Genomic DNA, 14,652 nt, shown 5'->3' with positions numbered 1-14,652 from the left:
TGGCTCATGTGGAATTTGGTGAAATTAACTACAACCTTATTGTTGAAATTTAAGTCCACTAATGTAGATATCATCCTTTTTGATTGAGTACATTAATATTACATCCCACCCTTATCAAATTGAGAAACAAAACCTTTCAGTCTATTTATAGTAGTATCAATAATTGCTTCTTGAATACTTGACCTCTAGACTTGCCTTGATATGTGAGAATTAATTCCACTTACAAGGTTAAAATTAAAAAATTCAAGAGATTATCAATACTTACATAATTCAAACCAAGCTTCTATGAAGTCATTTGTAGTTGGCATTTGCATACAAACTTATAGTTATCTGCATATCTTGTCAACCAGAAACTAAAGTTGTAATGAGAATGTGATAATAAAAGTCACATGCCCAGTTCTATTAATTTAAAAAAAAGGTTAACTCATCCACAATTTCAAAAAATTGATGACCATTATCTATATAGATTAGAAAAGTATCAAATACTACATACCTCACTCCATATTTTGATGCAATACTAATAAACTTGTTTGCATTATATATGGCTATCACAATCCATTTGTCTCCATCAGTAAGCACTAGAGCAGCAAAATCTAATGTTAGCAAACAACCATAATTTTAAAAAATTGACATAGTTTTTAGATTAAAAAATCTGACATAAGTTTTAGAAAATTTATACACTTAACCATTTCTTTTTTAGGTCATCCTTAAATTGGCATCCATGTCTCCATATTGTAAAGACAAAAGGCCATAGATTGTCTAAGCTATAGGGCTCAACCGATAATACCATCTCCCCAATAGAGGAATCATCTATCAAGTTGCAAGTGCCTATGCTACTTGTTAGATTATACTTCAACATAAGTCAATCATTTATTAATGGGGGACAAGGCAACTTACCTAATGAGGGATCATGAATCTTGATAAAATATTTGATAACAAAAAACTAAGTTTAAGCATATCTATAGTTTGCAACAATATCCTACCAATTAACTAAACTTGTTAATGTAAAATTGTAGATGTGAATGACATCATACCATTGATTTGATAAACTTGTGAATGCCACTCTAAATAGAGAATGCATGTGTAGTTGTGTTCTATATGTCTGGATAGTAGGCAAAGCTGAAAAAATGCATTATATTTATATTTATTTAATAGGTATATTAAGTTTTTAAAATTATAGACCATCACGAACATTAGAACTCTAGCTGCTATGAACAAGCAATCCAACCCATAGAAAGTATTGATTTTCTTTCATGTTGAGGACATTACCCTTGCCTATAAGATTCAAAGTTACAATGTTCATGATGGTCTATAACTTAAAATACCTAATTAAAGACCTCTAACAAAAATGCAAACATGTTGCATTTTTTTTCCTCCACCTGATGTCATATTCATATGAATTAATATTGTATATTAAACTATGGTCTCCTTCTACATTGCCTAAAACCAAGAGATTCACATATCTAGTTGTTATGTAATCATAGGCTAATGTTGAGCTTCACGTGGTTTCAAAAATAGTTTAATATTCTCTACTAATCAGGACCAGCCATGTGAAGGTGGAAGCTTATTTGGCTCCATCCCCACCCCTTAACATCTAAATTCCCCATTAACATCTAAAATATTTAAGAAATGATCAATCTTTAAAGTACCTAGAAGTTGGGCTACTCTTAGGGGAAGTCCATCTTCATTTCTCATGAGAGATTCATCACAATTCTTTAGTGCTCCTATACATCTAACATGGGTACATCTAGGAATGTCCTCATCACCTCTTGCATAAAATGAACCCAATATTATAAAATGACCCCTAAGAAATAATAGTTCAATTTAAATAAACACATGAAAAATGAGAGAGAGAAAGAGGAATCTACTTACCAATAGGCATTTCTATTGCATCTGTGTCCATGTTACATGTTGAGTGATTTTAATTATTTTATTATTTGGATTATAGAATATGTATGCAGTTGGATCAATAAACACATCCAAAAAGATCACTCTATATACATACATTCATAGACACAAACATATGTGTGTATGTATATATATACACACATATATATACATATAAATATGTATATATGAATGTATGTATATATATATATATACACACACACACACACACACACACACACATACATACACAAAGATCAAAAGGACATCACAAAAAAATGCAACGATCACAAACGAACAACAATGAAATTCTAGATCTCCACTAATCTCCACTCTCTTTTGGAGCTCTCCACCCTCTTTTGTGTGTAGCTCTCCACAATCAATCAAAAAAAATGGAGAATGATTATGTCATTTTTTTTTGGTTTATAATCCATAATCTACAATCCACAAGATCTCTTTGTATATGTACATACATGCATGCATACATATACACACACATGTGTGTATGTATGTATACATACACATATACATACATACATATATACATATATATATATACATATACACATACATACATATACACATACATATATACATAAATACATATATACATACATACATATTCATACATACATACATATACATATACATATACATGTTGGAATTCTTTAGAATAACTGAGAGGGTGGGGGGGTGAATCAATTATCCAAGGTCTAGATGTATAAATAAAACTTTTCATAGCTTAGTGAACCCATAAAACATTTATCAATCACTCAAATCAATTTTTAGAAATGTAAATATGAAACATAATAGAATTAGCAACACACTTGACACAATGATTTATGTAGAAACCCAATTTGGAAAAAACCACTAGTAACATGCTACTCTTTTTCACTCTTCTAAAGTGATGCCCTATGAAAGGCCAACCCTATTAAAGGTTACAATACACACTATTAAATGTAAGGATTTAAATCACCTTGTTAGGTGTGAGCCTTGTTAGAGGACTTTAGACCATTCACTTGGAATGTCACCTGGTTAAATGATTTACAAATGATAGTTAGGTCAACCTTAATCCAAATAATTTACCCTAGATTGATACAATTGTTAGAGAGTAATAGTAAGGCTTCATTTGATAACAAATTACAACTCCATTTGTAGATTACACATATTTGTTTTAGTCTTCCATTATGCTTGGTTTTCACACATTTCAACTTTAATAGCTTGTTCACCCTTCAAGAATTCATACCTTTAAGCCTTCTTACTTAACATGCCAATGTATTCTCTCAATTAGGTCATTGGATGAAGCAATACCCTTGGCTCCTTGTCTTCCTTAGGTTCTCGCACATGACAACCCTTACTTTTAACTAGCCATCCCTATACTTAGAGAACTAAGATCTTTTATCATTCATTCTCCATCATCCAATTTAGGGTTAGGATAGATTAGGTAAGATTCAATATATCGACCCCTCATTCCATATTGCTTCTAGAAACTTCTCCTCCAATCCTCTTTGAGTTCACCTCAAAATGGTTTACCATTAATTTTGTGCCACAAGCTCATCAATATTATCTTCCACCTGGTTCACACAATCCAAGAAAATAAACTTGTTGGCTCAAATCCATCAAATTCATGATCTTTCTAATAATGTTGAAACTCAACATTAACTTTCTTTTGATGCTCGACACATACTGCATTGCTTGACATCCTCTATAAAATCAGTCGACATGAACTAAAGTTTACTAGTGCTTAGCATCAACTAAACTTTACTTGGCATCAACTATTTCTCTGGGCATTCACTAAATAGACTTTTACTCAGCTCCAATTGATTTTCTGCTCAACTTGCAATGACTTTTCTCAGCACCTACTATCCTTTTAGTCAAGCTTGGTAGACAAACTTTGTTTAACTTATTCTTTTGAGCTTGCTTAGTGTAACCAATATTTGCAACCTAAAGTAGATTATCAATGCACTATGATATCACTTTCTTAGTTGATTCTTGTACTCCTTTTTGTATCACAACTCAACCTTTCCTCTAGGTGCTACTGTTACATCTTTTGATCAAATCCTCTTCATCAGTCAAATAAGTGATTGTACTTAAATCATATAAGCAGTTGTCTTATCAACAAAATATTAGGTTTGACATTAGTGACAAAACAATGATTGAAACACATTTATCATACTTATATGAATCTATTTTCTACAATGTCCTTCTTCAACAATCTCCCTCTTTGAAATTGATGGAAAACCAAACTGATCAACCAAACTAACTAGGTCAAAACAATAAGACCAACAAAATACCAAAAAGAAAATAATTACTTGTATTGAAAGTTCTCCCTCTTTCAACAACTTCCATGTTCTGAGTAAATTATAAAACTCTGTTGTGTCATCCTTATGACTCCCTTTGAATTACTTCTTATTTCCCTTCTATAGTAACTCCCTCTTACTAGGTTGATGTAATCAGCAGATACACTATTTGTAGTCAAAAAATTTCCCTCATGCTATGAGTTAGAAGTTCTCCATCTTTGTTTCCAATCTCCCAAATCTCCCTCTTAGTTGTATATCTCCCAACCTCTTGTATTTCTCCCTTTAGGATCAGCATCAAATCTCTTCTAAATTTCTCCCTCTTTGACAACAATGCCAAAGCCTTGTCATCTTAATATGCAGATGTGAACTTTTTCAATTTTCTCCCTCTATCACCTTGCTTGTAATTGGTTTTTAGTTCTAGTTCTTTGATTTCTTTAGGCAGCTCCAAAAGTAAGATCCACTACATGAATTTATAACATATGGCAATCAACTTTTTCGATGTAGGGGACTCCTTTTGTTACTTAGATATCCTTTGATAGGGGTATCACCCTTATTTTACCTCTTAGATACTCATGAGCATCCTTAGGTAATGCTTTTGTGAAGATATCATCAATTTGCTCTTTTGTGTTAACATATTCCATCTTCACCTCTTTATCTTGAACTAATTCTCTTAAGTAATGATACTTGATTGCAATGTGCTTATTCTTTGTGTACATCATAGGATTCTTTAATATATTTATAGCACTTATATTTTTATAATAAAGTATCATTGGTTCAGTGATCCCTTCCTTCTTACCTTTGTGTAGTTATTTGATCCATACAATGTTTTTACAATTTATAGCAGAAACAACATATTTATCTTGCACTGACTTTTCTCTACACCTACACTGGTGCTTTTTTTGTCATCAATGTTTCCATCCCAATCAGCATCAATAGAGGCTCTTAATTAATTTCTCATTTTTGTTATAGTATAGACCATATTCCTATGTTCCTTTTAGTATATCGCATTATTCTCTTTACAACCATCAAATGATTCTCCCTATGATTAGCAGAGAATCTTGTAACTATCCCTACAAATAATGTAATATTAGGTTTCTTATGTACTACATATTGTAATTTTTCAATCATAGACATGTATAATGTTTGATTCACCTAAGCTGAATCATCATTCTTTGACAATTTATGTCCTATCACTATAGGTGTACTTACTAGTTTGGAACCTTCCAATCCAAAAGTTTTCAGTACCTCCTTGATAAATTTTGGCTGAGTGATGTCTATACCATATTTCATCTGATGTACTTGCAAATCCACAAAGAACTTGATCTCTCCAAACATAGACATCTCAAATTCTTGCTTCATTTCATTTGTAAAAGCCTTACATAAAGCATCTTGACCTCCAAATATGATATCATTAACAAAAATTTTAGATAAAAAAATACATTTTCCTTTCTCTATCTTCATGTACAAATTGTTGTTATCATCATTCCTTTCAAATCCAATCTTCACAAGATAATTATGAAGTCTCTTATACCATGCTCTTCATGCTTGTTTCAAACCATATAAAGCTTTATGTAATCTACATTTTGTGATCTTATTGTTAACATCAACAAATCCTTCTAGCTATTCTATGAAAACTTCTTCCTCTAATATGCCATTTAGAAATGTAGGTTTAACATCCATTTGATAAACTTTGAAACATTTATATGCAAAATAAGCAAGTAGAGTTCTTACTCCTTCCAATCTAGCAATAAGAGCAAATGTTTCTCCATAGTCAATTCCTTCTTCTTGTGCATATCCTTTTCAAACTAATCTTGCCTTATTCCTTGTGACTTCACCATTTTCATCTAGCTTATTTCTATATACCCACTTAGTGCCAATCACATTTTTGTCTTCTGGTCTAGGAATTAGATTCCATGTCTTGTTTTTCTCTATTTGTTCAATCTCTTCTTCCATAGCTTTACTCTAGTCTACATCTTCTAAGGTATCTTTCACTATTTTGGGTTCTTTAATGCTCAACAATCATGTAACATTTCTCAATTTGTTTCTTGTCATTGGTCTAGCATCCTTATCTCCAATGATTTGTACAATAGGATGATGTCCCTTAACATATTTGGGCAATCTTGGTTTGGCTCTGGTTTCTTCATTTGGTCTATCTGCTTTAGAGTCACTATGTACATCTTTGTCAAGTAGTTCAACATCTCTCTCATGTACACTAATTATATAATTAGAATGTGCCTCAACTTCATTCTATAACTCAGCATTTGAATGTAGCCTAGTTCCTAAATGCAACTTGAAATTCATAGTATGTGACTCGACAGTCACTAAAACTTCTTGTTGGTTTGTATCTTGATTTGCAACATCTTCTTTAGCAAGCATACATTCATAAAAGTATACAAATGATTTATATTCTTCTAGTTCTTTTAGTGGTTTGGCCTCATATACTTCTTTATATTCATCAAATTTCACATTTGCACTTTTTACAACTTTTTTAGTGTTAGTATTTAAACACTTATAAGCTTTACTTCTTATGGAATAACCTAAAAATATAACTTCTTCACTTTCTATATCTAGTTTACCATTCCTAAAATATTTAAGAATAAATAATTTGCTTCCAAATACCTTAAAGCATTTTACATTGGGTGAATATCCATACCATAGTTCAAAAGGTGTTAAATGAGTACCTTTCCTGACTTGTACATGGTTCAAGGTATAAACATCTATACTTATAGCTTCTCTCCAGTATTTCAAAGCAAAAATTTTCTCCATCATGAGTTTCCTAGCACATTCCATTAAAAACATGTTCCTCTTTTTAGCAATTCCATTTTGTGGAGGGGTTCTAGGAGCAGATGTCTATCTTTTGATTCCTCTATCATTACAGAACATCTCAAACTCATTTGATGTAAATTTTCCTCCTCTATTAAATCTCAAACATTTTAGACTTTTACCTATTTCTTTCCAAACTCTTGCTAAGTACCACTTAAATATTTGGAAAGCATCATATTTCTATTTCAGAAACATAATTGTCATCATTCTAGAATAATCATCAATAAGAAACATAATTTGTGTATCTTCTTTGTAGCTTTGCACTTCAATTGGTCCACACAAGTCAGTATGGACAATCTCTAGTATTCTTTTAGAGTTATGAGTTTTACTCTTAAAACTTGACTTTGTCATTTTGCCTAACTCGCATTGTTTGCATATTATATTATCAAGCTCTTCAACTTAGGAAAACCTCTAACTTTTCTCATGTTACTAATACTAACTAGTTTATCAAAATTTACATGACATAACCTTTTGTGTCATAGCCATAGATCATCAAATTTTATAGCTAGACAAGTAGCATCCTCTATATCAAGGTAGAATAGATTACTTCTAGTTTGATCACCCTATCTAATCAATTTTCTATCAGTATCATATATCTTAGCAATCTTGTTGTCAAACTCAACCTTACATCCTGAATAATTCAATTGTGACACACTCAACATATTGTAGTTAAGTCCTTCACCATAGTAAGAATTATAACATAAAATCTTTTCTATGAGTTTGATACAACCTTTTCCTTTTATCAAACATGGTGCATCATTATCAAATCTTAAACAATTTCCATCATAACAATTCAAGGTAATGAACTTACTTTTATCTCTAGTCTTGTGATGTGAACACCCACTATCAATGATCCATTTGCCATTCTTTTTCACACAAGACACAAGTTTAGTTACCTCATCTTCATCAAATTCATCCTTCATTGAAACATACACCACTTTGTCATCATGTTCATCAAATTCATCTTTTGTTTCCTCTTCAGCAACGTAGCAAGACTACTTGCCTTTGTCTTTGTAATTCTTGTTTTCATCATCTCTTCTACTTTTGTAGTTGTCACCACCTCTGGAGTTCTTCTTCCTTGGACATCTAGCAGCAATATGACCAACTTCACTACAATTGAAACAAATGATAGGTAATTTACCTTCAAAATTTCCTTTAGCTCTATGAAATTTCCTTGCTAATAGTGCTTCAAGCTGATCTACATCCTCCTCATTTGTATCATTGCCAATCGACACATACTTTGAATTTTTCTTCTTCTTCTTCTCATCAAGTTCCTTTAATGACATCTTAGCTTTGAAAGTAGATTCAATATTTTAGGTCTGTAATTATCAAAGTTAGATAGCTCAAAATCAAGGAGCCTACCTACTAGAGCTTCAAGAGTTAGATCATTCCCTAGTACACATCTTACTTCCTATATTGTAGAAACTCTAATAGCATAGATGGGTAGAAGTGTTCTCAAAACTTTTCTTAGTACAATGTCATTGTCTAATTTACTAGTAGCTCCTCTTATTGCATTAACAACATCTTTTATCCTAGAGCAGTATTGAACAATATTCTCACCTTCTTGTATTTGCATATCATCAAACTTACCTCTAAGACTCTCAACTTTGGCTCTTAGAAAATTCTTGTCTCCTCCATAGATGTTGTGTAGAGCATCCCACATTTTCTTTGCACTATCAACACTTTTGATATCATCAAATTTATCATAAGTTGGGGTAGAGGCAATCTCTAGCATTGCTTGGTTATGTCGTTTCTTCTTTTTTTAGATCCTCGGCAGTTAGGGCTCCAATAGGATCAACATGCTCAATAGTAATGGTAGATTGTGTATGATGTCCAAGTCCTCCAAGGTGTAGCTTTATCAAACTTTTTCATATAGGAAATTTGTCTTTTTAAAGCTTGGGTACATCTCTTTTTGACATCTTGATCTTTGTGCATCTAGTACCTTCAAACTAGTCCTCTTAAGTAGATGGCTATGATACCATTGTTGGAATTCTTTAGAATAATTGAGAGGGGGGGGGGGGGGGTTGAATCAGTTATCAAAGGTCTAGATGTATAAATAAAACTTTTCACAGCTTAGTGAACCCATAAAACATTTATCATTATGCATGCATCCATAAGATTATGCAATGACTTAGAACTTGTAGGTTACTGTCAAATCAATTTGTAGAAATGTAAATATGAAACATAATAGATTCAACAATACACTTGACACAATGATTTACATGGAAACCCAATTTGGAAAAAATCACCAATAACATGGTACTCTTTTTCACTCTTTTTAAGTGATGCTCTATTAAAGGCCAACCCTATTAAAGTTTACAACATACACTATTAAATGTGACCTATTAAAGGATTTCAATAACCTTTTTAGGAGTAAGCCTTATTAGAGGACTTTAGACCATTCACTTGGAATGTCACCCAGTTAAAGGATTTACAAATGATGGTTAGGTCAACCTTAATCCAAAGGATTTACCCTAGACTATTACAATTATCAAAGAGTAATAGTAAGGCTTGATCTAATAACAACTTACAACTCCATTTGCAAATTATAGATCTATGTTTCAGTCCTCCATTATACTTGGGTTTTACACATTTTGGCTCTAATAGCTTGTTCACCCTTCAAGCACTCATACCTTTAAGCCTTCTTGCTTAACATGCCAATGCAGTCTCTCAAATAGAAAATTGAATGAAGCAATACCCTTAACTCCTTGTCTTCCTTAGGTTCTTGTACATGACAACCCTTGCTTCTGACTATCCATCCCTATAAATAGAGAATTAAGATCTTTTTCCATTCATTCTCCATTGTCCAATTTAGGGTTAAGATTCAATGAATCCACCCCTCATTCCATATCACTTCTAGAAACTTCTCCTTCAATCCTATTTGAATTCACCTCAAAATATTTTACCATGAATCATGTGCCACCAGCTCATCAATCTTATTTTCAACCTAGTTCACATAATCAAAGAAAAAAAACTTGTTAGCTCAGATCCATTGAATTCATGATCTTTCTAATATTGTTGAAACTCGGTATCAACTTTCTTTTGATGCTTATCACATACTACATTGCTCAACATCCTCTATAAAATCACTTAGCTCAAACTAAACTTTACTCAACATTCACTATTTTGCTCAGCATACACTAAAATAGACTATTACTTGGCTCCAACTAATTTTTTTCTTAGCTTGCACTAACTTTTCTCGGCACCTACTATACTTTCCATCAAGCTTGGCAAACAAACTTTGTTTGACTTGTTCTTCTAAGCGTTCTTAGTATAACTAATCTTTGCAACCTTAAGTAGATTATAAATGCACTATGATATCACTATCTTAGTTGATTCTTGTACTCATTTTTGTATCATAACTCAACCTTTCCTCTAGGTGCTATTGTTACATCTTTTGATCAAATCCTCTTCATCAATCAAATAAGTGATAGTACTTAAATCATATACATAGTTGTCTTATCAGCAAAATAGTAGGTTTGACATCAGTGATAAAAAAATGATTGAAACACATTTATCATACTTGTATCAATTTGTTTTAAACAATCTCCTTTTTCAACAATATATACATACATACATACCTACATACATACATAAATACATTTTCATATGCAATTTTATCACCTTGGAAAATTGTATTTGATCGTACTAGCTGGGAACAATTGATTGTTCTTTTTATTGTACCTAATCGGATGATAGTTCTACATGAATTTGTAACCAAATCAACTAATCATCAACTAGATCAATTTAGTCAGGTTATGGCTTGTTTCTTTCTAAAACTATCTACTATGATATATTTTTGTAAAATTTCTTGCAAACTTTACCCATTTATCCTGTTTTGCATTATTTTTGTGTAGAATCTTGACCAATTTTGAAAACATGAATTCTAAAATGAAAGCTATCAAGGAAGTGATTGAAGCATATGCACAAGAACATGACATCCAATTTTTCCCTAAAGTGGGATGCACACATGATGGTTTTTAGGTTTGTGGCTTTGGAACTATTAGTATCTATCTAGATTTTATAAAACAACAAGTGCTTACACAATCTAGAGATAGATGGTTGATTGCATCATTGGAGTGGCTAGTTGAGATACACCGTAATCAAATGAAAGCGAGTTTTTGGTAATATAATAGAAGGAGAAGGAGGGGCTTTTATAAAGAGATTTCACAACAAAAACAACATCTAGACAACATAGAGGATATTATGGGAGTACTAGATAGAATCAAGGAAAGTGTTGCTATAGGTACTATGACATTGGAATCACTTCCAAGTGTCTTTGATAATTTATAGTCCAAATATTGAGAGGAATACAAGTTCTCCAATTTGTCATATATTGCATCTACATTTTATTTTACATTTCTTATAATATTTTTTCAAGGTTGGGAATAAATTCAACATCCTTTGCATGGTTTAGAGGTAATGTCATTGTGGTAGAGGTGTCTACAAGGAAATGAGCCTCATGATTATTTCATTTACATAGAAGCAAAAGTTGCTTCTTCAACTCTTTACACTCAACTCTTCACTGAAGTTATTCTTCCAACACTAAGACATGGGATCCAAGGGACCTTGAACCTATGCTATATTTTCAAGAGACATGGGATAAGTTACTACCAGCTTCAGTACTTCATAACATTATTGATCATATAGTGATACTTGAATTAACAACAACAGTCGATACCTGTGATCCTCGCAGGGAGACTGTGCCAATATATGCATGGTTACATACTTGTCTTCCATTGTTGGGCTAGCATGTACAAACATTATATCCAACCATTCATTATAAATTGGGGAATGTACTTCATGTCTGGCATGCAAGTGATGCATCTGCATATGCCATTTTATCACCTTGGAAAACAATAATAGCTGGTATGGAGAGCTCCACCCACATGAAACAAATACTAAAGCACATAGAATGCTCTATTTTGTAATAGAGAATGCCATATTTTAAGGAAAATGAATCCAAATTTTTTTGCAGTGATCTCTAATTAAATGAAATATTTCTCTCTTCATAAACTTCACACAAAAGGTGAATACAAATCATAGTTTTATTTTTTTTCCTACTACCATAGACTGTAGATCAAATTCCTACATTAATTGAGAGAAACAAGAAAGTCTTATCAGCTCCTATGCATGTTTTACATGGTTTATTGGACATAAAAAAATATTTTTATATGCATGTGAAATTGTCCATTTATTCTTGGACTCTTAACTACTTATTCTTTTGCAAAACTACAAGTTAGAGCATAAAACTTCTCCTTAAAATATGCATGAAAAAAGACTAAAACTACTGCTAATTATGTGATTGCAAATTTTCATGGTCTTCATGATTTAGCATCATAACCTTGATAAAAATTACCATCAATAAAAAATTTAAAACTTGTATAAGCAACAAATTAGAAAATAAGGGCAAAAAACTTTGATCCTCAATTAGATCATTTAAAGAGAATTGTTGGTATGCTTCTTTTGTTAAAAAAAAACTTGATTTTTGGTAGCATCATTGCTAAAAAGGTATTCATCTACTCCAAGGACATTTAGTGCCTATTCTCTTTTCTTATTGTAAAGGCTTATAATAGTGAAATGATGCCCAAGTTCCTTGCAAATCTTCACACTGATATGACTTGAAAACTATAGTCCAGGGACTAACAAATAACACTAAAATACATTGCTATAATGCCTACACTCTCAATGTAAATAAAATAAAAAGTGTTTTTATTCACCAATTTACAATAATACAATTTGGAAAAGCATAGAAAACCATTATTACAAATCCTATCTTGTTTCAATTAGACCAGTTTTTATTCCCACCTATACATAATTTTATAGAAGAAATAGAGCTAAATCAAGAGTTATATTTATTTAACAAATATCCATATGCATTATTGATGCTATGCCAGTGAGATAATTATGAATCCAAGGAAAATTTTTGTTGGAAATAATCAAGACTAGCTAGGTTACTAAGAGGGGAGGGGTGAATCAGTAACCTCAAAAATTCTAGATCAATTTAGCACTTAACCATATAAATCATTCACCATTCATTCTTCTAATCTATTGCATGCATTAGAAAAGATAAACATTCATAACACATAAACGCAGTATTTTGGTGACCCAGAAACCTTCCAAATAGAAAGAAAAACTAGGGTGGGGATGATAGCCAAAAAACTTCACTACTACAGTATAAATTTGGCCTATTAGGGCTTACGTTAACCACTTCTAATGATCGGCCCTGTTAAGAGCAATTTGGACTGCTAAGTCCACCTTGTTAGAAGTTTTCCAAACATACAATGAAGTATGCACTCTGTTAAGATATTTATACAAAGAATGTTAAGTCTATCCTATTATAGGATTTAAAAAATTGATTCACCTATTAGAATGAAATAGTAGATCTAACTTACAACTTGATTGCTGAATAGATCTTGAAGTATAGATTACCTCTTGTGACTGATATGTCTTTGCTGCCCCTTGATGACCTTGCTAAATACTCTGCTCTTCTACTGATTTGCATTCACTCTTCTCAAAACATTACATGTCCATTCCATTAACATTTCATTATATTACATTACAAAGTGGTGCAATACATTGCATATATATATACCATTTCAATATTTACAATTGCAAACTCGGCTAAAACACAAATAAACAAAATATTATTGAGTCAACCAAATAGTATAAAAATCTGACTCTTCAAGCTAACTTGGTGACCTTCTAATACTTAGTGTCCACTACATTACTCAGCATCATCATGCACTCAGTAGAAGTAGAAGCTCAGTCCATACTAATCAAACAATGTAGCTTGGAACTTGGTAACCATTGGAGACTCAATCGATATAGTGTCACTCGGTAAATACTGAATCCTTTGTTTACCTTTCTATCACTCGATAAACACTATAAGCTTGATAAACACTACTAAACTACACATTCACTTAGTAGCTTTAGGAATACTCAGTGTGAACTACTTAATTGTTGAACTTACAAGGTAACCACCAAATGCTTGATATAAACTATGGACTGAGTGATGAGATTCATAACTTTTTAGAATCAAGTAAGTGTTTTCACGAATGACAAATACAACATAATGCCAACAATCTCCCCCTTTGGCATTAGTGACAAAAACACTTATGAGCCAAAACTTATGTACACTAACATTCTAATTTTTGATTTTTCAAAATTGATCTTTGTAAAGCTATTGTATATACATATCTTATATATCTCCCCCATACATATGGCATAATATATACATAGCTTTTATCTGTACATATATCAATCTATTTTCTCCCTTAATTTCTCCACAAGTCTCTTACTATCTCTTTACTCCCCCTTTTCGACAATAATGCCAAAGAGATGCAAAATAATCAAATAGAAACATCAAAATGTGAGAGAAATTTGAAGTGTACCTTGAAAATAAGAGCCAATGTCTTATCCCAATTATCTTACAAAATTTTGTAGGTAGAGATGGCTACTTGAACTTTTGCAGAAAGTTCAATCCTATGATTTGCTATTGAAAAATTGTTATCTTGGACCAATGTTTTTGAGTATGCAATACGTTTCTACATTGGGTCCATGACTGGAAGGATCATATTTTGGATATCAATTAGTGTAGACCTGATCCTAGCTTCCTCTCTAAGTAACTCTACCTACATTT

Source organism: Cupressus sempervirens, chromosome 4 (genome assembly GCF_028749045.1).
Source record: "Cupressus sempervirens isolate cs-2001-9-10 chromosome 4, ASM2874904v1, whole genome shotgun sequence".
NCBI lineage: Eukaryota > Viridiplantae > Streptophyta > Pinopsida > Cupressales > Cupressaceae > Cupressus > Cupressus sempervirens.
Note: the sequence above shows the minus strand (reverse complement) of the source record.